At 35.8% G+C, this 17,607-nt stretch overlaps 10 non-coding genes across 10 annotated transcripts; all 10 read left to right on the forward strand.

Annotated features, from left to right (window-relative positions):
- Window positions 1-1,283: 1,283 nt before the first annotated feature.
- Window positions 1,284-1,373, forward strand: TRNAR-UCU (transfer RNA arginine (anticodon UCU)). Its single transcript is given in 2 exon segments — window positions 1,284-1,320; window positions 1,338-1,373. It is a non-coding gene; the product is annotated as a tRNA-Arg (tRNA).
- A 677-nt stretch (window positions 1,374-2,050) lies between these two features.
- TRNAR-UCU (transfer RNA arginine (anticodon UCU)) lies at window positions 2,051-2,140 on the forward strand. The gene is given in 2 exon segments: window positions 2,051-2,087; window positions 2,105-2,140. It is a non-coding gene; the product is annotated as a tRNA-Arg (tRNA).
- Window positions 2,141-5,877: 3,737 nt separating this feature from the next.
- TRNAR-UCU (transfer RNA arginine (anticodon UCU)) lies at window positions 5,878-5,967 on the forward strand. Its single transcript is given in 2 exon segments — window positions 5,878-5,914; window positions 5,932-5,967. It is a non-coding gene; the product is annotated as a tRNA-Arg (tRNA).
- A 676-nt stretch (window positions 5,968-6,643) lies between these two features.
- Window positions 6,644-6,733, forward strand: TRNAR-UCU (transfer RNA arginine (anticodon UCU)). The gene is given in 2 exon segments: window positions 6,644-6,680; window positions 6,698-6,733. It is a non-coding gene; the product is annotated as a tRNA-Arg (tRNA).
- A 1,441-nt stretch (window positions 6,734-8,174) lies between these two features.
- Window positions 8,175-8,264, forward strand: TRNAR-UCU (transfer RNA arginine (anticodon UCU)). The gene is given in 2 exon segments: window positions 8,175-8,211; window positions 8,229-8,264. It is a non-coding gene; the product is annotated as a tRNA-Arg (tRNA).
- A 677-nt stretch (window positions 8,265-8,941) lies between these two features.
- Window positions 8,942-9,031, forward strand: TRNAR-UCU (transfer RNA arginine (anticodon UCU)). The gene is given in 2 exon segments: window positions 8,942-8,978; window positions 8,996-9,031. It is a non-coding gene; the product is annotated as a tRNA-Arg (tRNA).
- A 2,973-nt stretch (window positions 9,032-12,004) lies between these two features.
- Window positions 12,005-12,094, forward strand: TRNAR-UCU (transfer RNA arginine (anticodon UCU)). The gene is given in 2 exon segments: window positions 12,005-12,041; window positions 12,059-12,094. It is a non-coding gene; the product is annotated as a tRNA-Arg (tRNA).
- Window positions 12,095-12,770: 676 nt separating this feature from the next.
- On the forward strand, window positions 12,771-12,860 carry TRNAR-UCU (transfer RNA arginine (anticodon UCU)). Its single transcript is given in 2 exon segments — window positions 12,771-12,807; window positions 12,825-12,860. It is a non-coding gene; the product is annotated as a tRNA-Arg (tRNA).
- Window positions 12,861-13,536: 676 nt separating this feature from the next.
- TRNAR-UCU (transfer RNA arginine (anticodon UCU)) lies at window positions 13,537-13,626 on the forward strand. Its single transcript is given in 2 exon segments — window positions 13,537-13,573; window positions 13,591-13,626. It is a non-coding gene; the product is annotated as a tRNA-Arg (tRNA).
- A 3,740-nt stretch (window positions 13,627-17,366) lies between these two features.
- TRNAR-UCU (transfer RNA arginine (anticodon UCU)) lies at window positions 17,367-17,456 on the forward strand. The gene is given in 2 exon segments: window positions 17,367-17,403; window positions 17,421-17,456. It is a non-coding gene; the product is annotated as a tRNA-Arg (tRNA).
- The last annotated feature ends 151 nt before the right edge of the window (window positions 17,457-17,607 follow it).

Genomic DNA, 17,607 nt, shown 5'->3' on the forward strand with positions numbered 1-17,607 from the left:
GAACATATTGCTCATAAGCAATACAACATCACTGCCAGAAACTTTGCACTTTCCTAATGTATCCTTCCTTCAGAAACATTGTCTTTATAATAGCTGTAAATGAGATAGACCAAAAACACGACACCCTACACTCAGACATTTGTTTCTAGCGACATATAAAGTAAAATCTTCTTTCAAAGCTATTTATGGTATATTCTCTTTGTGTTTTTGTATTGTTAACCAATTGTATGGCTGCACTTTTTATCCAGTTCTTTTTTATTAAGGTATGGAATTGTTGTCCAAACGTATTCAGTTTGCAAGAAAATACAGTAATACCCTATTCTCCGAATTTATCCCTAAAGGAACAAAGGTGTAGTTCAAGGTTTCACCCAGAAGTGTGATTCTTCTACAGACATTTTATGTTTCAGAAAACAATTATTCTTTCTTGTATCCCAGAAGGCTTGATAATATGATGTGAAGTAAACACTGGATTGACAAAACTTCGATCATCCCTTACTGTACGCAAGTGGATTTTTATCTCCCTCTGTGGCGCAATGGATAGCGCGTTGGACTTCTAAGTGAATTTGCAAAGTCATTCAAAGGTTGTGGGTTTGAATCCCACCAGAGTCGCATTTTTTACTTTCTTATTCAAACAAGGAACATTATGCATGTGAGGAATGTCTTTTTTGGCCGATGCTTTAATCTTAGTATTTGACCCAAGTTGAACCTATGTATCTAATACAGCATGCAACTGAATCAAAAGCAGTCTGCCTTCCATTGCAACAGGAACATATTGCTCATAAGCAATACAACATCACTGCCAGAAACTTTGCACTTTCCTAATGTATCCTTCCTTCAGAAACATTGTCTTTATAATAGCTGTAAATGAGATAGACCAAAACACGACACCCTATGCTCAGACATTTGTTTCTAGCGACATATAAAGTAAAATCTTCTTTCAAAGCTATTTATGGTATATTCTCTTTGTGTTTTTGTATTGTTAACCAATTGTATGTCTGCACTTTTTATCCAGTTCTTTTTTATTAAGGTATGGAATTGTTGTCCAAACCAATTCACTTGGCAAGAAAATACTGTAATACCCTATTCTCCGAATGTATCCCTAAAGGAACAAAGGTGTAGTTCAAGGTTTCACCCAGAAGTGTGATTCTTCTACAGACATTTTATGTTTCCGAAAACAATTATTCTTTCTTGTATCCCAGAAGGCTTGATAATATGATGTGAAGTAAACACCGGATTGACAAAACTTCGATCATCCCTTAATGTACGCAAGTTGATTTTCATCTGGCTCTGTGGCGCAATGGATAGCGCATTGGACTTCTAAGTGAATTGGCAAAGTCATTCAAAGGTTGTGGGTTCGAATCCCGCCAGAGTCACATTTTTTACTTTCTTATTCAAACAAGGAACATTATGCATGTGAGGAATGTTTATTTTTGGCCGATGCTTTAATCTTAGTATTTGACCCAAGTTGAACCTATGTATCTAATACAGCATGCAACTGAATCAAAAGCAGTCTGCCTTCCATTGCAACAGGAACATATTGCTCATAAGGAATACAACATCACTGCCAGAAACTTTGCACTTTCCTAATGTATCCTTCCTTCAGAAACATTGTCTTTATAATAGTTGTAAATGAGATAGACCAAAAACACAACACCCTACACTCAGACATTTGTTTCTAGCGACATATAAAGTAAAATATTCTTTCAAAACTATTTATGGTATATTCTCTTTGTGTTTTTGTATTGTTAACCAATTGTATGTCTGCACTTTTTATCCAGTTCTTTTTTATTAAGGTATGGAATTGTTGTCCAAACCAATTCACTTGGCAAGAAAATACTGTAATACCCTATTCTCTGAATTTCTCCCCAAGCGAACAAAGGTGCAGTTCAAGGTTTCGCCCTGAACTGTGATTCTTGCTACAGACATTTTATGTTTCAGAAAACAATCATTCTTTCATGTATCCCAGAAGGCTTGATAATATGATGTGAAGTAAACACTGGATTGACAAAACCTCGATCATCCCCTGATGTACGCAAATTGATTGTCATCTGGCTCTGTGGCGCAATGGATAGCGCGTTGGACTTCTAAGTGAATTGGCAAAGTCATTCAAAGGTTGTGGGTTCGAATCCCACCAGAGTTGCATTTTTTACTTTCTTATTCAAACAAGGAACATTATGCATGTGAGGAATGTTTATTTTTGGCCGATGCTTTAATCTTAGTATTTGACCCAAGTTGAACCTATGTATCTAATACAGCATGCAACTGAATCAAAAGCAGTCTGCCTTCCATTGCAACAGGAACATATTGCTCATAAGCAATACAACATCACTGCCAGAAACTTTGCACTTTCCTAATGTATCCTTCCTTCAGAAACATTGTCTTTATAATAGCTGTAAATGAGATAGACCAAAAACACGACACCCTACACTCAGACATTTGTTTCTAGCGACATATAAAGTAAAATCTTCTTTCAAAGCTATTTATGGTATATTCTCTTTGTGTTTTTGTATTGTTAACCAATTGTATGGCTGCACTTTTTATCCAGTTCTTTTTTATTAAGGTATGGAATTGTTGTCCAAACGTATTCAGTTTGCAAGAAAATACAGTAATACCCTATTCTCCGAATTTATCCCTAAAGGAACAAAGGTGTAGTTCAAGGTTTCACCCAGAAGTGTGATTCTTCTACAGACATTTTATGTTTCAGAAAACAATTATTCTTTCTTGTATCCCAGAAGGCTTGATAATATGATGTGAAGTAAACACTGGATTGACAAAACTTCGATCTTCCCTTAATGTACGCAAGTTGATTTTCATCTGGCTCTGTGGCGCAATGGATATCGCGTTGGACTTCTAAGTGAATTGGCAAAGTCATTCAAAGGTTGTGGGTTCGAATCCCACCAGAGTCGTATTTTTTACTTTCTTATTCAAACAAGGAACATTATGCATGTGAGGAATGTTTATTTTTGGCCGATGCTTTAATCTTAGTATTTGACCCAAGTTGAACCTATGTATCTAATACAGCATGCAACTGAATCAAAAGCAGTCTGCCTTCCATTGCAACAGGAACATATTGCTCATAAGGAATACAACATCATTGCCAAAAACTTTGCACTTTCCTAATGTATCCTTCCTTCAGAAACATTGTCTTTATAATAGCTGTAAATGAGATAGACCAAAAACACGACACCCTACACTCAGACATTTGTTTCTAGCGACATATAAAGTAAAATCTTCTTTCAAAGCTATTTATGGTATATTCTCTTTGTGTTTTTGTATTGTTAACCAATTGTATGGCTGCACTTTTTATCCAGTTCTTTTTTATTAAGGTATGGAATTGTTGTCCAAACGTATTCAGTTTGCAAGAAAATACAGTAATACCCTATTCTCCGAATTTATCCCTAAAGGAACAAAGGTGTAGTTCAAGGTTTCAACCAGAAGTGTGATTCTTCTACAGACATTTTATGTTTCAGAAAACAATTATTCTTTCTTGTATCCCAGAAGGCTTGATAATATGATGTGAAGTAAACACTGTATTGACAAAACTTCGATCAACCCTTAATGTACGCAACTTGATTTTCATCTGGCTCTGTGGCGCAATGGATAGCGGGTTGGACTTCTAAGTGAATTGGCAAAGTCATTCAAAGGTTGTGGGTTCGAATCCCACCAGAGTCGAATTTTTTACTTTCTTATTCAAACAAGGAACATTATGCATGTGAGGAATGTTTATTTTTGGCCGATGCTTTAATCTTAGTATTTGACCCAAGTTGAACCTATGTATCTAATACAGCATGCAACTGAATCAAAAGCAGTCTGCCTTCCATTGCAACAGGAACATATTGCTCATAAGCAATACAACATCACTACCAGAAACTTGGCACTTTTCTAATGTATCCTTCCTTCAGAAACATTGTCTTTATAATAGCTGTAAATGAGATAGACCAAAACACGACACCCTACACTCAGACATTTGTTTCTAGCGACATATAAAGTAAAATATTCTTTCAAAACTATTTATGGTATATTCTCTTTGTGTTTTTGTATTGTTAACCAATTGTATGGCCGCACTTTTTATCTAGTTCTTTTTTATTAAGGTATGGAATTGTTGTCCAAACGTATTCAGTTTGCAAGAAAATACAGTAATACCCTATTCTCCGAATTTATCCCTAAAGGAACAATGGTGTAGTTCAAGGTTTCACCCAGAAGTGTGATTCTTCTACAGACATTTTATGTTTCAGAAAACAATTATTCTTTCTTGTATCCCAGAAGGCTTGATAATATGATGTGAAGTAAACACTGGATCGACAAAACCTCGATCATCCCCTGATGTACGCAAGTTGATTGTCATCTGGCTCTGTGGCGCAATGAATAGCGCGTTGGACTTCTAAGTGAATTGGCAAAGTCATTCAAAGGTTGTGGGTTTGAATCCCACCAGAGTCGCATTTTTTACTTTCTTATTCAAACAAGGAACATTATGCATGTGAGGAATGTTTTTTTTTGGCCGATGCTTTAATCTTAGTATTTGACCCAAGTTGAACCTATGTATCTAATACAGCATGCAACTGAATCAAAAGCAGTCTGCCTTCCATTGCAACAGGAACACATTGCTCATAAGCAATACAACTTCACTGCCAGAAACTTTGCACTTTCCTAATGTATCCTTCCTTCAGAAACATTGTCTTTATAATAGCTGTAAATGAGATAGACCAAAAACACGACACCCTACACTCAGACATTTGTTTCTAGCGACATATAAAGTAAAATCTTCTTTCAAAGCTATTTATGGTATATTCTCTTTGTGTTTTTGTATTGTTAACCAATTGTATGGCTGCACTTTTTATCCAGTTCTTTTTTATTAAGGTATGGAATTGTTGTCCAAACGTATTCAGTTTGCAAGAAAATACAGTAATACCCTATTCTCCGAATTTATCCCTAAAGGAACAAAGGTGTAGTTCAAGGTTTCACCCAGAAGTGTGATTCTTCTACAGACATTTTATGTTTCAGAAAACAATTATTCTTTCTTGTATCCCAGAAGGCTTGATAATATGATGTGAAGTAAACACTGGATTGACAAAACTTCGATCATCCCTTAATGTACGCAAGTGGATTTTTATCTCCCTCTGTGGCGCAATGGATAGCGCGTTGGACTTCTAAGTGAATTTGCAAAGTCATTCAAAGGTTGTGGGTTTGAATCCCACCAGAGTCGCATTTTTTACTTTCTTATTCAAACAAGGAACATTATGCATGTGAGGAATGTCTTTTTTGGCCGATGCTTTAATCTTAGTATTTGACCCAAGTTGAACCTATGTATCTAATACAGCATGCAACTGAATCAAAAGCAGTCTGCCTTCCATTGCAACAGGAACATATTGCTCATAAGCAATACAACATCACTGCCAGAAACTTTGCACTTTCCTAATGTATCCTTCCTTCAGAAACATTGTCTTTATAATAGCTGTAAATGAGATAGACCAAAAACACAACACCCTACACGCAGACATTTGTTTCTAGCGACATATAAAGTAAAATATTCTTTCAAAACTATTTATGATATATTCTCTTTGTGTTTTTGTATTGTTAACCAATTGTATGGCTGCACTTTTTATCCAGTTCTTTTTTATTAAGGTATGGAATTGTTGTCCAAACGTATCAGTTTGCAAGAAAATACTGTAATACCCTATTCTCCGAATTTATCCCTAAAGGAACAAAGGTGTAGTTCAAGGTTTCACCCAGAAGTGTGATTCTTCTACAGACATTTTATGTTTCAGAAAACAATTATTCTTTCTTGTATCCCAGAAGGCTTGATAATATGATGTGAAGTAAACACTGGATTGACAAAACCTCGATCATCCCCTGATGTACGCAAGTTGATTGTCATCTGGCTCTGTGGCGCAATGGATAGCGCGTTGGACTTCTAAGTGAATTGGCAAAGTCATTCAAAGGTTGTGGGTTCGAATCCCACCAGAGTCGCATTTTTTACTTTCTTATTCAAACAAGGAACATTATGCATGTGAGGAATGTTTATTTTTGGCCGATGCTTTAATCTTAGTATTTGACCCAAGTTGAACCTATGTATCTAATACAGCATGCAACTGAATCAAAAGCAGTCTGCCTTCCATTGCAACAGGAACATATTGCTCATAAGCAATACAACATCACTGCCAGAAACTTTGCACTTTCCTAATGTATCCTTCCTTCAGAAACATTGTCTTTATAATAGCTGTAAATGAGATAGACCAAAAACACGACACCCTACACTCAGACATTTGTTTCTAGCGACATATAAAGTAAAATCTTCTTTCAAAGCTATTTATGGTATATTCTCTTTGTGTTTTTGTATTGTTAACCAATTGTATGGCTGCACTTTTTATCCAGTTCTTTTTTATTAAGGTATGGAATTGTTGTCCAAACGTATTCAGTTTGCAAGACAATACAGTAATACCCTATTCTTCGAATTTATCCCTAAAGGAACAAAGGTGTAGTTCAAGGTTTCACCCAGAAGTGTGATTCTTCTACAGACATTTTATGTTTCAGAAAACAATTATTCTTTCTTGTATCCCAGAAGGCTTGATAATATGATGTGAAGTAAACACTGGATTGACAAAACCTCGATCATCCCCTGATGTACGCAAGTTGATTGTCATCTGGCTCTGTGGCGCAATGGATAGCGCGTTGGACTTCTACGTGAATTGGCAAAGTCATTCAAAGGTTGTGGGTTCAAATCCCACCAGAGTCGCATTTTTTACTTTCTTATTCAAACAAGGAACATTATGCATGTGAGGAATGTTTATTTTTGGCCGATGCTTTAATCTTAGTATTTGACCCGAGTTGAACCTATGTATCTAATACAGCATGCAACTGAATCAAAAGCAGTCTGCCTTCCATTGCAACAGGAACATATTGCTCATAAGCAATACAACATCACTGCCAGAAACTTTGCACTTTCCTAATGTATCCTTCCTTCAGAAACATTGTCTTTATAATAGCTGTAAATGAGATAGACCAAAAACACGACACCCTACACTCAGACATTTGTTTCTAGCGACATATAAAGTAAAATCTTCTTTCAAAGCTATTTATGGTATATTCTCTTTGTGTTTTTGTATTGTTAACCAATTGTATGGCTGCACTTTTTATCCAGTTCTTTTTTATTAAGGTATGGAATTGTTGTCCAAACGTATTCAGTTTGCAAGAAAATACAGTAATACCCTATTCTCCGAATTTATCCCTAAAGGAACAAAGGTGTAGTTCAAGGTTTCACCCAGAAGTGTGATTCTTCTACAGACATTTTATGTTTCAGAAAACAATTATTCTTTCTTGTATCCCAGAAGGCTTGATAATATGATGTGAAGTAAACACTGGATTGACAAAACTTCGATCATCCCTTAATGTACGCAACTTGATTTTCATCTGGCTCTGTGGCGCAATGGATAGCGGGTTGGACTTCTAAATGAATTGGTAAAGTCATTCAAAGGTTGTGGGTTCGAATCCCACCAGAGTCGCTTTTTTTACTTTCTTATTCAAACAAGGAACATTATGCATATGAGGAATGTTTATTTTTGGCCGATGCTTTAATCTTAGTATTTGACCCAAGTTGAACCTATGTATCTAATACAGCATGCAACTGAATCAAAAGCAGTCTGCCTTCCATTGCAACAGGAACATATTGCTCATAAGCAATACAACATCACTACCAGAAACTTGGCACTTTTCTAATGTATCCTTCCTTCAGAAACATTGTCTTTATAATAGCTGTAAATGAGATAGACCAAAACACGACACCCTATGCTCAGACATTTGTTTCTAGCGACATATAAAGTAAAATCTTCTTTCAAAGCTATTTATGGTATATTCTCTTTGTGTTTTTGTATTGTTAACCAATTGTATGTCTGCACTTTTTATCCAGTTCTTTTTTATTAAGGTATGGAATTGTTGTCCAAACCAATTCACTTGGCAAGAAAATACTGTAATACCCTATTCTCCGAATGTATCCCTAAAGGAACAAAGGTGTAGTTCAAGGTTTCACCCAGAAGTGTGATTCTTCTACAGACATTTTATGTTTCCGAAAACAATTATTCTTTCTTGTATCCCAGAAGGCTTGATAATATGATGTGAAGTAAACACCGGATTGACAAAACTTCGATCATCCCTTAATGTACGCAAGTTGATTTTCATCTGGCTCTGTGGCGCAATGGATAGCGCATTGGACTTCTAAGTGAATTGGCAAAGTCATTCAAAGGTTGTGGGTTCAAATCCCGCCAGAGTCACATTTTTTACTTTCTTATTCAAACAAGGAACATTATGCATGTGAGGAATGTTTATTTTTGGCCGATGCTTTAATCTTAGTATTTGACCCAAGTTGAACCTATGTATCTAATACAGCATGCAACTGAATCAAAAGCAGTCTGCCTTCCATTGCAACAGGAACATATTGCTCATAAGGAATACAACATCACTGCCAGAAATTTTGCACTTTCCTAATGTATCCTTCCTTCAGAAACATTGTCTTTATAATAGTTGTAAATGAGATAGACCAAAAACACAACACCCTACACTCAGACATTTGTTTCTAGCGACATATAAAGTAAAATATTCTTTCAAAACTATTTATGGTATATTCTCTTTGTGTTTTTGTATTGTTAACCAATTGTATGTCTGCACTTTTTATCCAGTTCTTTTTTATTAAGGTATGGAATTGTTGTCCAAACCAATTCACTTGGCAAGAAAATACTGTAATACCCTATTCTCTGAATTTCTCCCCAAGCGAACAAAGGTGCAGTTCAAGGTTTCGCCCTGAACTGTGATTCTTGCTACAGACATTTTATGTTTCAGAAAACAATCATTCTTTCATTTATCCCAAAAGGCTTGATAATATGATGTGAAGTAAACACTGGATTGACAAAACCTCGATCATCCCCTGATGTACGCAAATTGGTTGTCATCTGGCTCTGTGGCGCAATGGATAGCGCGTTGGACTTCTAAGTGAATTGGCAAAGTCATTCAAAGGTTGTGGGTTCGAATCCCACCAGAGTTGCATTTTTTACTTTCTTATTCAAACAAGGAACATTATGCATGTGAGGAATGTTTATTTTTGGCCGATGCTTTAATCTTAGTATTTGACCCAAGTTGAACCTATGTATCTAATACAGCATGCAACTGAATCAAAAGCAGTCTGCCTTCCATTGCAACAGGAACATATTGCTCATAAGCAATACAACATCACTGCCAGAAACTTTGCACTTTCCTAATGTATCCTTCCTTCAGAAACATTGTCTTTATAATAGCTGTAAATGAGATAGACCAAAAACATGACACCCTACACTCAGACATTTGTTTCTAGCGACATATAAAGTAAAATCTTCTTTCAAAGCTATTTATGGTATATTCTCTTTGTGTTTTTGTATTGTTAACCAATTGTATGGCTGCACTTTTTATCCAGTTCTTTTTTATTAAGGTATGGAATTGTTGTCCAAACGTATTCAGTTTGCAAGAAAATACAGTAATACCCTATTCTCCGAATTTATCCCTAAAGGAACAAAGGTGTAGTTCAAGGTTTCACCCAGAAGTGTGATTCTTCTACAGACATTTTATGTTTCAGAAAACAATTATTCTTTCTTGTATCCCAGAAGGCTTGATAATATGATGTGAAGTAAACACTGGATTGACAAAACTTCGATCTTCCCTTAATGTACGCAAGTTGATTTTCATCTGGCTCTGTGGCGCAATGGATATCGCGTTGGACTTCTAAGTGAATTGGCAAAGTCATTCAAAGGTTGTGGGTTCGAATCCCACCAGAGTCGTATTTTTTACTTTCTTATTCAAACAAGGAACATTATGCATGTGAGGAATGTTTATTTTTGGCCGATGCTTTAATCTTAGTATTTGACCCAAGTTGAACCTATGTATCTAATACAGCATGCAACTGAATCAAAAGCAGTCTGCCTTCCATTGCAACAGGAACATATTGCTCATAAGGAATACAACATCATTGCCAAAAACTTTGCACTTTCCTAATGTATCCTTCCTTCAGAAACATTGTCTTTATAATAGCTGTAAATGAGATAGACCAAAAACACGACACCCTACACTCAGACATTTGTTTCTAGCGACATATAAAGTAAAATCTTCTTTCAAAGCTATTTATGGTATATTCTCTTTGTGTTTTTGTATTGTTAACCAATTGTATGGCTGCACTTTTTATCCAGTTCTTTTTTATTAAGGTATGGAATTGTTGTCCAAACGTATTCAGTTTGCAAGAAAATACAGTAATACCCTATTCTCCGAATTTATCCCTAAAGGAACAAAGGTGTAGTTCAAGGTTTCAACCAGAAGTGTGATTCTTCTACAGACATTTTATGTTTCAGAAAACAATTATTCTTTCTTGTATCCCAGAAGGCTTGATAATATGATGTGAAGTAAACACTGTATTGACAAAACTTCGATCATCCCTTAATGTACGCAACTTGATTTTCATCTGGCTCTGTGGCGCAATGGATAGCGGGTTGGACTTCTAAGTGAATTGGCAAAGTCATTCAAAGGTTGTGGGTTCGAATCCCACCAGAGTCGAATTTTTTACTTTCTTATTCAAACAAGGAACATTATGCATGTGAGGAATGTTTATTTTTGGCCGATGCTTTAATCTTAGTATTTGACCCAAGTTGAACCTATGTATCTAATACAGCATGCAACTGAATCAAAAGCAGTCTGCCTTCCATTGCAACAGGAACATATTGCTCATAAGCAATACAACATCACTACCAGAAACTTGGCACTTTTCTAATGTATCCTTCCTTCAGAAACATTGTCTTTATAATAGCTGTAAATGAGATAGACCAAAACACGACACCCTACACTCAGACATTTGTTTCTAGCGACATATAAAGTAAAATATTCTTTCAAAACTATTTATGGTATATTCTCTTTGTGTTTTTGTATTGTTAACCAATTGTATGGCCGCACTTTTTATCTAGTTCTTTTTTATTAAGGTATGGAATTGTTGTCCAAACGTATTCAGTTTGCAAGAAAATACAGTAATACCCTATTCTCCGAATTTATCCCTAAAGGAACAAAGGTGTAGTTCAAGGTTTCACCCAGAAGTGTGATTCTTCTACAGACATTTTATGTTTCAGAAAACAATTATTCTTTCTTGTATCCCAGAAGGCTTGATAATATGATGTGAAGTAAACACTGGATCGACAAAACCTCGATCATCCCCTGATGTACGCAAGTTGATTGTCATCTGGCTCTGTGGCGCAATGAATAGCGCGTTGGACTTCTAAGTGAATTGGCAAAGTCATTCAAAGGTTGTGGGTTCGAATCCCACCAGAGTCGCATTTTTTACTTTCTTATTCAAACAAGGAACATTATGCATGTGAGGAATGTTTTTTTTTGGCCGATGCTTTAATCTTAGTATTTGACCCAAGTTGAACCTATGTATCTAATACAGCATGCAACTGAATCAAAAGCAGTCTGCCTTCCATTGCAACAGGAACACATTGCTCATAAGCAATACAACTTCACTGCCAGAAACTTTGCACTTTCCTAATGTATCCTTCCTTCAGAAACATTGTCTTTATAATAGCTGTAAATGAGATAGACCAAAAACACGACACCCTACACTCAGACATTTGTTTCTAGCGACATATAAAGTAAAATCTTCTTTCAAAGCTATTTATGGTATATTCTCTTTGTGTTTTTGTATTGTTAACCAATTGTATGGCTGCACTTTTTATCCAGTTCTTTTTTATTAAGGTATGGAATTGTTGTCCAAACGTATTCAGTTTGCAAGAAAATACAGTAATACCCTATTCTCTGAATTTATCCCTAAAGGAACAAAGGTGTAGTTCAAGGTTTCACCCAGAAGTGTGATTCTTCTACAGACATTTTATGTTTCAGAAAACAATTATTCTTTCTTGTATCCCAGAAGGCTTGATAATATGATGTGAAGTAAACACTGGATTGACAAAACTTCGATCATCCCTTAATGTACGCAAGTTGATTTTCATCTGGCTCTGTGGCGCAATGGATAGCGCGTTGGACTTCTAAGTGAATTGGCAAAGTCATTCAAAGGTTGTGGGTTCGAATCCCACCAGAGTCGTATTTTTTACTTTCTTATTCAAACAAGGAACATTATGCATGTGAGGAATGTTTATTTTTGGCCGATGCTTTAATCTTAGTATTTGACCCAAGTTGAACCTATGTATCTAATACAGCATGCAACTGAATCAAAAGCAGTCTGCCTTCCATTGCAACAGGAACATATTGCTCATAAGGAATACAACATCACTGCCAAAAACTTTGCACTTTCCTAATGTATCCTTCCTTCAGAAACATTGTCTTTATAATAGCTGTAAATGAGATAGACCAAAAACACGACACCCTACACTCAGACATTTGTTTCTAGCGACATATAAAGTAAAATCTTCTTTCAAAGCTATTTATGGTATATTCTCTTTGTGTTTTTGTATTGTTAACCAATTGTATGGCTGCACTTTTTATCCAGTTCTTTTTTATTAAGGTATGGAATTGTTGTCCAAACGTATTCAGTTTGCAAGAAAATACAGTAATACCCTATTCTCCGAATTTATCCCTAAAGGAACAAAGGTGTAGTTCAAGGTTTCACCCAGAAGTGTGATTCTTCTACAGACATTTTATGTTTCAGAAAACAATTATTCTTTCTTGTATCCCAGAAGGCTTGATAATATGATGTGAAGTAAACACTGGATTGACAAAACTTCGATCATCCCTTAATGTACGCAAGTTGATTTTCATCTGGCTCTGTGGCGCAATGGATAGCGCGTTGGACTTCTAAGTGAATTGGCAAAGTCATTCAAAGGTTGTGGGTTCGAATCCCACCAGAGTCGTATTTTTTACTTTCTTATTCAAACAAGGAACATTATGCATGTGAGGAATGTTTATTTTTGGCCGATGCTTTAATCTTAGTATTTGACCCAAGTTGAACCTATGTATCTAATACAGCATGCAACTGAATCAAAAGCAGTCTGCCTTCCATTGCAACAGGAACATATTGCTCATAAGGAATACAACATCACTGCCAAAAACTTTGCACTTTCCTAATGTATCCTTCCTTCAGAAACATTGTCTTTATAATAGCTGTAAATGAGATAGACCAAAAACACGACACCCTACACTCAGACATTTGTTTCTAGCGACATATAAAGTAAAATCTTCTTTCAAAGCTATTTATGGTATATTCTCTTTGTGTTTTTGTATTGTTAACCAATTGTATGGCTGCACTTTTTATCCAGTTCTTTTTTATTAAGGTATGGAATTGTTGTCCAAACGTATTCAGTTTGCAAGAAAATACAGTAATACCCTATTCTCCGAATTTATCCCTAAAGGAACAAAGGTGTAGTTCAAGGTTTCACCCAGAAGTGTGATTCTTCTACAGACATTTTATGTTTCAGAAAACAATTATTCTTTCTTGTATCCCAGAAGGCTTGATAATATGATGTGAAGTAAACACCGGATTGACAAAACTTCGATCATCCCTTAATGTACGCAAGTTGATTTTCATCTGGCTCTGTGGCGCAATGGATAGCGCATTGGACTTCTAAGTGAATTGGCAAAGTCATTCAAAGGTTGTGGGTTCAAATCCCGCCAGAGTCACATTTTTTACTTTCTTATTCAAACAAGGAACATTATGCATGTGAGGAATGTTTATTTTTGGCCGATGCTTTAATCTTAGTATTTGACCCAAGTTGAACCTATGTATCTAATACAGCATGCAACTGAATCAAAAGCAGTCTGCCTTCCATTGCAACAGGAACATATTGCTCATAAGGAATACAACATCACTGCCAGAAACTTTGCACTTTCCTAATGTATCCTTCCTTCAGAAACATTGTCTTTATAATAGTTGTAAATGAGATAGACCAAAAACACAACACCCTACACTCAGACATTTGTTTCTAGCGACATATAAAGTAAAATATTCTTTCAAAACTATTTATGGTATATTCTCTTTGTGTTTTTGTATTGTTAACCAATTGTATGTCTGCACTTTTTATCCAGTTCTTTTTTATTAAGGTATGGAATTGTTGTCCAAACCAATTCACTTGGCAAGAAAATACTGTAATACCCTATTCTCTGAATTTCTCCCCAAGCGAACAAAGGTGCAGTTCAAGGTTTCGCCCTGAACTGTGATTCTTGCTACAGACATTTTATGTTTCAGAAAACAATCATTCTTTCATGTATCCCAAAAGGCTTGATAATATGATGTGAAGTAAACACTGGATTGACAAAACCTCGATCATCCCCTGATGTACGCAAATTGATTGTCATCTGGCTCTGTGGCGCAATGGATAGCGCGTTGGACTTCTAAGTGAATTGGCAAAGTCATTCAAAGGTTGTGGGTTTGAATCCCACCAGAGTTGCATTTTTTACTTTCTTATTCAAACAAGGAACATTATGCATGTGAGGAATGTTTATTTTTGGCCGATGCTTTAATCTTAGTATTTGACCCAAGTTGAACCTATGTATCTAATACAGCATGCAACTGAATCAAAAGCAGTCTGCCTTCCATTGCAACAGGAACATATTGCTCATAAGCAATACAACATCACTGCCAGAAACTTTGCACTTTCCTAATGTATCCTTCCTTCAGAAACATTGTCTTTATAATAGCTGTAAATGAGATAGACCAAAAACACGACACCCTACACTCAGACATTTGTTTCTAGCGACATATAAAGTAAAATCTTCTTTCAAAGCTATTTATGGTATATTCTCTTTGTGTTTTTGTATTGTTAACCAATTGTATGGCTGCACTTTTTATCCAGTTCTTTTTTATTAAGGTATGGAATTGTTGTCCAAACGTATTCAGTTTGCAAGAAAATACAGTAATACCCTATTCTCCGAATTTATCCCTAAAGGAACAAAGGTGTAGTTCAAGGTTTCACCCAGAAGTGTGATTCTTCTACAGACATTTTATGTTTCAGAAAACAATTATTCTTTCTTGTATCCCAGAAGGCTTGATAATATGATGTGAAGTAAACACTGGATTGACAAAACTTCGATCTTCCCTTAATGTACGCAAGTTGATTTTCATCTGGCTCTGTGGCGCAATGGATATCGCGTTGGACTTCTAAGTGAATTGGCAAAGTCATTCAAAGGTTGTGGGTTCGAATCCCACCAGAGTCGTATTTTTTACTTTCTTATTCAAACAAGGAACATTATGCATGTGAGGAATGTTTATTTTTGGCCGATGCTTTAATCTTAGTATTTGACCCAAGTTGAACCTATGTATCTAATACAGCATGCAACTGAATCAAAAGCAGTCTGCCTTCCATTGCAACAGGAACATATTGCTCATAAGGAATACAACATCATTGCCAAAAACTTTGCACTTTCCTAATGTATCCTTCCTTCAGAAACATTGTCTTTATAATAGCTGTAAATGAGATAGACCAAAAACACGACACCCTACACTCAGACATTTGTTTCTAGCGACATATAAAGTAAAATCTTCTTTCAAAGCTATTTATGGTATATTCTCTTTGTGTTTTTGTATTGTTAACCAATTGTATGGCTGCACTTTTTATCCAGTTCTTTTTTATTAAGGTATGGAATTGTTGTCCAAACGTATTCAGTTTGCAAGAAAATACAGTAATACCCTATTCTCCGAATTTATCCCTAAAGGAACAAAGGTGTAGTTCAAGGTTTCAACCAGAAGTGTGATTCTTCTACAGACATTTTATGTTTCAGAAAACAATTATTCTTTCTTGTATCCCAGAAGGCTTGATAATATGATGTGAAGTAAACACTGTATTGACAAAACTTCGATCATCCCTTAATGTACGCAACTTGATTTTCATCTGGCTCTGTGGCGCAATGGATAGCGGGTTGGACTTCTAAGTGAATTGGCAAAGTCATTCAAAGGTTGTGGGTTCGAATCCCACCAGAGTCGAATTTTTTACTTTCTTATTCAAACAAGGAACATTATGCATGTGAGGAATGTTTATTTTTGGCCGATGCTTTAATCTTAGTATTTGACCCAAGTTGAACCTATGTATCTAATACAGCATGCAACTGAATCAAAAGCAGTCTGCCTTCCATTGCAACAGGAACATATTGCTCATAAGCAATACAACATCACTACCAGAAACTTGGCACTTTTCTAATGTATCCTTCCTTCAGAAACATTGTCTTTATAATAGCTGTAAATGAGATAGACCAAAACACGACACCCTACACTCAGACATTTGTTTCTAGCGACATATAAAGTAAAATATTCTTTCAAAACTATTTATGGTATATTCTCTTTGTGTTTTTGTATTGTTAACCAATTGTATGGCCGCACTTTTTATCTAGTTCTTTTTTATTAAGGTATGGAATTGTTGTCCAAACGTATTCAGTTTGCAAGAAAATACAGTAATACCCTATTCTCCGAATTTATCCCTAAAGGAACAAAGGTGTAGTTCAAGGTTTCACCCAGAAGTGTGATTCTTCTACAGACATTTTATGTTTCAGAAAACAATTATTCTTTCTTGTATCCCAGAAGGCTTGATAATATGATGTGAAGTAAACACTGGATCGACAAAACCTCGATCATCCCCTGATGTACGCAAGTTGATTGTCATCTGGCTCTGTGGCGCAATGAATAGCGCGTTGGACTTCTAAGTGAATTGGCAAAGTCATTCAAAGGTTGTGGGTTCGAATCCCACCAGAGTCGCATTTTTTACTTTCTTATTCAAACAAGGAACATTATGCATGTGAGGAATGTTTTTTTTTGGCCGATGCTTTAATCTTAGTATTTGACCCAAGTTGAACCTATGTATCTAATACAGCATGCAACTGAATCAAAAGCAGTCTGCCTTCCATTGCAACAGGAACACATTGCTCATAAGCAATACAACTTCACTGCCAGAAACTTTGCACTTTCCTAATGTATCCTTCCTTCAGAAACATTGTCTTTATAATAGCTGTAAATGAGATAGACCAAAAACACGACACCCTACACTCAGACATTTGTTTCTAGCGACATATAAAGTAAAATCTTCTTTCAAAGCTATTTATGGTATATTCTCTTTGTGTTTTTGTATTGTTAACCAATTGTATGGCTGCACTTTTTATCCAGTTCTTTTTTATTAAGGTATGGAATTGTTGTCCAAACGTATTCAGTTTGCAAGAAAATACAGTAATACCCTATTCTCCGAATTTATCCCTAAAGGAACAAAGGTGTAGTTCAAGGTTTCACCCAGAAGTGTGATTCTTCTACAGACATTTTATGTTTCAGAAAACAATTATTCTTTCTTGTATCCCAGAAGGCTTGATAATATGATGTGAAGTAAACACTGGATTGACAAAACTTCGATCATCCCTTAATGTACGCAAGTTGATTTTCATCTGGCTCTGTGGCGCAATGGATAGCGCGTTGGACTTCTAAGTGAATTGGCAAAGTCATTCAAAGGTTGTGGGTTCGAATCCCACCAGAGTCGTATTTTTTACTTTCTTATTCAAACAAGGAACATTATGCATGTGAGGAATGTTTATTTTTGGCCGATGCTTTAATCTTAGTATTTGACCCAAGTTGAACCTATGTATCTAATACAGCATGCAACTGAATCAAAAGCAGTCTGCCTTCCATTG

This window comes from Ambystoma mexicanum (genome assembly GCF_040938575.1).
Source record: "Ambystoma mexicanum isolate Mex_15411 chromosome 12 unlocalized genomic scaffold, UKY_AmexF1_1 Mex_chr12_unloc.1, whole genome shotgun sequence".
Lineage (NCBI taxonomy): Eukaryota > Metazoa > Chordata > Amphibia > Caudata > Ambystomatidae > Ambystoma > Ambystoma mexicanum.